Source organism: Macaca fascicularis, chromosome 14 (genome assembly GCF_037993035.2).
Source record: "Macaca fascicularis isolate 582-1 chromosome 14, T2T-MFA8v1.1".
NCBI classification, from domain to species: domain Eukaryota; kingdom Metazoa; phylum Chordata; class Mammalia; order Primates; family Cercopithecidae; genus Macaca; species Macaca fascicularis.
The window spans coordinates 127,011,625-127,017,709 of NC_088388.1; the positions used below are offsets into that span (position 1 = coordinate 127,011,625).

At 41.6% G+C, this 6,085-nt stretch overlaps 1 protein-coding gene across 16 annotated transcripts in view; it reads right to left on the reverse strand.

Annotated features, from left to right (window-relative positions):
* Positions 1–6,085, reverse strand: part of ETS1 (ETS proto-oncogene 1, transcription factor) — a 168,179-nt gene that overhangs the window by 32,525 nt on the left and 129,569 nt on the right. The gene's annotated exons all lie outside the window — the stretch shown is intronic.

Below are 6,085 nucleotides of genomic sequence, written 5' to 3' on the forward strand. Positions count from 1 at the left end.
TCAGCCACTACAAATCTATTTATACAGTTAAGTGTTCAAATACAATGTCAATAAGGGCTTCAAAGAAGAAGTACATGATGCAACGTTAACGTGCAACAGGAATTCCTGGATGTCTGAGGGAAACAGGAAAGGCCTCCCTTAGAAGAGAGACATTTGACCTGAGATGCGAAGGATGCATGAGAATTTAGGAAGAAGAGAATACTCCAGATCAGTGGTTCTCAAAGTGTAGTCCTCAGAGCAGTGACATCAGCATCAACTAAAAAAAAGATCATTTTGTTTTAAGACCCCCTTACCTGTTCTGTAAAGAGTGGTTTCGGAGGTGAGTATGAATGGACGAGCAAGACATTTTAGAAAGTTACTACATCAGTCCTGGTGAGAGACGATGGTGGCTCTGACTACAAAAGTGGCAAGGCAGACAACATGAGTGAGCCAATTTGAAGTGCATACAGGATGAAAAATCTATAAAGCTTGGTTAGTGTCAGTAGTGAAGAAGCGTGAGGCATTACAGCCTGCAGATTTGCAAATGTATCATCATTTGCTATACCCACATGCACCTTAATCTCTGCTATGTCCATCCAGATCCTCCGGTATTTGCGCACCATGTTCACGGTGATGGTACATAAATATAGCTGAACTTAAACATCTTCTGAATTCACCTCAGGCACAATTTCCCACAAAAAGTGAATAAGCAAAGACACGAGCTGAGAATCCCCATTAGCTTTCCTGTCACCTTTTGACAGTGATACACTTTACCGAAGTGATTTCTAGAAACCTGAATCTTCAGTGTATCCCATGAAACTGACTTATAAAGTGACTAAGTTCCAGGCAAGGCTACTGCAGAAATTCTTCAACTGGCTGTTTCTAAACTTTGGTTGGTTAAAAAACATTCCCTGGACATAAAGAATGTGTTATGGGCTGAATGAAATTAAAACATAGGATAAATCTCAGAAAAAAGGAGCAAACATATTGCCTCTGAATGTCGAACTAAGTGGAAACTACACTGCATAAAAGAAGGAAAGGAGGTACTTTCTCTCCTGGTTGCTTTTAGCGATGCTGTCAGGAAACTGCTAGAGTCCAGGCTGTGCCCTGGAAGAACAGAAGGGCTCCCCAGCTGCTCTTCCAGGCCTTGCCAATGATGAGGAATCTGAAGTTCCAGGGAGCGGTGAGTTTGGGTTGCCCTGGACATGCCGGAAAAAATCAACATGTCTCCAGAAAGGTTGACAGAATGATGGAAAATCCCAGATTGTTAGGGGGAAGAAATTGGGGGAGGGGATAGAGTGTTGATTACATAACATCCAGCCTGTCACACAACGGAGGAATCATCAAATGAGTCACTAAGAAACTCATGGCTGCTCCCCATCCATCCCCACTCTACACCTCCAAGAACAGCTAAGCGGCAGGTCCAGAAATGTCTTCCCTTACAGTAGAAATCAGTTTTACTTTACAGAAAAGGGCTCTCCAGTTCACCAGGGAGTATCGCTTCTGAGAGAAGAAACAACTGTGGCCGCCTCAGCTCCCAGCACACGGCTAAACACACGAGTCAATCGACAAATGTTGAGTGAATTAAATTTTTCCAAATTTGAAGCAACTTTCCTCCCTTCACCCCCATCCAACACGAATTCATGAGCTTGAACTGTGTGGGTTTTGTTGTGCGTGTTTGTTCCCTCCATTAGATTTATGACTTGATGAAAAGGACCTTACTGATGGCGGAAATTGGCCAGGACAACACATGTGGAAAATACAGGTCAGGCCAAATGGACAAGCAGTGGTTCTGCTGCAACGGGAACTGACGGATGAGACTGACAAGGAGGCCCCCAGAATCTTCTCAACATGAAAGCTAGGACAGTGGGATGCCAGTGTGAAGTGACAGCCAAGGATGACAGCAGAAAGCCTGAAAAAGAAGTTCCTTGATTCTGGCTCCCATAACTCCACATGCCCTGACAGTGCGGTCTGGACAGGACTGCTGAGCTGACAATTCTCCTCGTAGGTTTCTGCTTCCTGTCAGTGGGCAGGCATTTCTGGGTTCTCGCTTGTTCTCTCCCAGGAAAGCAGCTAGAATTACTTTTGCCTTTCCACCTCAGTGCCACCTCCACAAGCCCAGTCCACGTGCTGTTGGGGCCCCGTCAGAGGTGCCTGGCTCTGCCCCTCTGGCTGTGAGACTCAAGTGCTAGATCTCTGAAAAAAAGGGCTCACATTCCAGCTGAGGGAAACCATCCCCATCCACTTAGGACACCTGCATTTGGACTTGATCAGCTCCAGAGAAGACACAGTATCAGCATTGTCCTTGGAGTCAAAGGATTTAGATATAAAAGTCAGAACTTTATCCTATAAAGTGTGGAACTGTAGTTTAAAAAAAAAAAAAAAAAGTCAAACTCCCCTCTATAAGTAAGTGAACAGTTGGCAAAGATTGTCTTTTTCAGTTGTGTGAGCATTGCACTTAAATGATGACTGATCATGTTCAAAAGTGTATATTAAATAGAAAATAAACCCATCATAGAAAATACTAATTCAAAAATTCCCTTTATGTTGTCTGCAGATTGTAGCAGTTCTGTTGATTATACTCATCAAAAACAATAACAACATCATTACACAGGTGGAAAATCTGACGTGACTTAGCCTAAGCAGATACCTCTTTACTCTTAAAATACTTTACTTCATTACCTATTATATTTTTACATTAGGTACAAAATATTTCTAATTTTAGAATCAGTGTCCGGAAGTTAATCAATACCTCCACAGACATTAACTAATTATATTTTATGGAAAAATACTGAAATCTCCTTTGTGCTAATAATTATAATATCTTAAATTCAAATAACATATTTGTTTCAAAACGCTGAGAATCTGCCCTGAAGAAACACTATGCCAACACAGTTGGAGATTCTAAACACACTGGAAAATGAGGACATAAATATATTGCAATTATATTAGATTTCTTGCCCACAGATTATTCCTTGGGACTCCAAATTTCAGTTAATATTTATAGGAGTTCCCCTAGACCTCTGAAAGGACAGTTGTGCAGAAGCTGGTGATTAAATAACCATTACAATATTGCACAGTATTTAGACAGAAGTGAGCAGGTAGCTTTCCCTGAATCTGCAGAAGAATAAGCTAGTGGCATTTTGAATGCGGGGAAACATCTGCTCATTTTTCATTGTGGCCTAACCCTGAACCACCTCATAGATGTTTCAAGTGAAATGTAAAACAAGGGTTTCCATTCACTTACATGTAACTCAAAGTTAAGAGCTGTTCAGTTTCCAAGAACCCTTCCAGGGTGTTTCATGTGTCTTTTCATACCATTCTTTTCAGTTATTTGAAACTGAATGGCTCTTACCAACAATGGTACACAGAATCTAAACACTAGGTGGCTTTTGTTCCGCAAGAAGTTCAAGACATCTGGCCTTACTGACCTCACAAGTTTATTCTCTCACCATTCTCAATCAATGATCATGGGAAGACTGGAGCATCTGGGATCCTAGGGTTAGGAGATGAGGGATACAGCCAAGGACAAGAAATCCAAGGTGCATGTCCCAGTTTTGCATGACCATTGAACTGGGCCCAACCCCATCAGATTATGATACCAGTCATGTGTGCTGGGTATGGTCACACTCAATAGCAGCATGAAAGAAATACCAAGAGTAAGTAATATGCCTTATACCTGAGAAATGCTTTACAGTTTGCCAAGACTCTTTACAGACACTACTCCAAAATATCCTCTAAACATAAAACTGCTGAGGGGCCTGGAAAGGTATCACAAGGTATCTTTCACATATGAAGAAATCAAGGCCCTGAGAGATCAAGAGCTTGACCTAAAGTCACAAGGCCACGAGGGACTATCTAGAAGAGTGGCTAGAAGCCACTCTTCTAACTCTTAAAGTTCAGGGCCTTTCTCTCCATTCCACTGCAAACAGAAATGGATCAGATATCCAGGAAAACCAACATTTTCAGAGCTGAGAAAGAAACAAATGGGACTTTTCCTTTCTTACTTTAAAAGATTTTAGGAGTGATTAAAAACTTAAAACCATTCCAAGAAACCCAGGGTTTCATACAGCTAGCCCCGTAAGAACATAATTAACAGCCATTTACAGAATCAACTATAATCTTTTCCTTTCCCGGCACTCAGTCAAGTGAGGCTTCCTTCCATATGCAGCAAATGGGTTAAGTGACAACCTGGCTTCCTTCTCTGTTTATGTGTAACCCTGACTCAACCTAATGGGCAACTTTGCATATAACAGAAGTTTAATTTGTTACATAGAGGCTTACTGAAATATATTTTTTAAAGTAAAAGTAAACCAAGAATAAACCTTCTGGTCCACATGGAGAGGATAAAAGAACAGTTCTCCAAATTGAAAGATAGGATTCTAAAGACAAAGAAAAAAGAGAGAAGGTGGCATGCACTGTTGACAACTTGCTGATCAAAATCCATGGGTTCAGATTTCACTTACACCATTAGTGTAGACACACTGGATAAGCCACTTACTCAATTCACTTTTAAAAGAGGTCTGTTCATAGGTGCTGTCTATATCCCTCATAGAGTTTTACATTTTTTATTTGGCAATTTTCAAACATACATAAAAGTAGAGAGAAACTCTACTCAACATTTATCAATACTACCCGTTTTTATTTCATCTTCCACACACATGTACACACATACACACACGCAGAAGAATTATACACCTAATCCCAGACAAGTCATTTCACCCACAAATATTTCATTGTCACAAGGATATTTTTTAGATAAAGGGAGATCATACAGTTAAAGTTCAATAAAAGGCAAATAAACTCAAGGAAAAGGAAAAAAAGGCTTCAAGTTACTTTCTCTCGTGCTTAAATCTAGGTCTATATTTCATGCATTGGCCCATTTGAACCACAGAACTTCTTTCAAAGCAACACTGTCATGATCTGGAAAGTGCCAGTGTTAGATCACAGAGAGATGATTTCAAATCAAGATGGTAAGCCAGTTCTATGGACTTCCACTTCCTACAAGCAGAAGGCTGCAGTGATAGTTCATCTTAATGGTCAACATCCTCATGAATTTACAACTGTAACTAAAGTGTGCAAAAAATAAAATAAAAAGGCTGGGAGTTCTGGTCAGCACAAAAGGGCAGTGTGAAAGGTAAGACCATTGCCGAACTGCCAAGAACAAGTCCCAGTGTAGGAGATAAGGCACCTTTACCCTTTCAGACTAATACAAATAGAGAAATGGCTGTAGCCACACTGACGGATAGCTCTGCTTCTCAAGTTGATGACCCCTGGAAAGTGGTCATTGGTCTCCAAGAGGACTCTCCTGATAAAGAAGCTAATGATCTCAGAATAATGTGCAAAGGAATCTCAAAGACAGTCTCTACTGCCCTCTCTCATTCATATAAATATGGGGTGGAAGTAGAGTAGAAGGGAGTGGTAAGCGATTCCTGTGAGAGGCACTAGAAACCGGGCAGGCAGGACTTCCAGCTCAGGGAGGTGCTATAATCCACAAAGTTTCTGGTTAAGGTTAATGCAAAGAAGGGAGACAAATGTCCCTCCTCAGCCCCTTGGCTATATTTTCATAAACCCAGTGATGTGACAACACAATGGGGGAAATGCAGGACTCTTGGTTCCAGCAAGAGCAAAGCAATAAATGACTCAGTGCCCATGCTGAGGCCACCCATCCCAACCAAACCGTCTATTATTGTCCCAAACAATAGTATACCATGGGACCTGGAACAGACTCATATGAGTTAGGAAACATACAACTGGGTTTCTGACCTTCTTTTAATACCTAACCCTTTCGAAGTCACCAGCCAATGAAAACCACTGCAAAGAAGGGAGAAGAAGCTGCATAGAAAATCCCCAATTCACCCTCCAGTGACCTGATTGACCAAAAATGCAAGCCAGTCTCAAGTTACAGTATCTCGGTTTGCTGCCAATGCACACAGCCGCTAGGGAAAGCACGCTCTTTGGGTACAACGTGCCAACTCTGAGGAGATGCCTCTCCGCAGAGGGAAGCTGCCCTAAGACAAAAGAGATGGTCTCCTGCAAGGCAGCTCCAAATTGCATGGAGAAGCTGGTTTCAGGTCCTGCAGCCAGGCCTGAGAAAGAAGCCTGT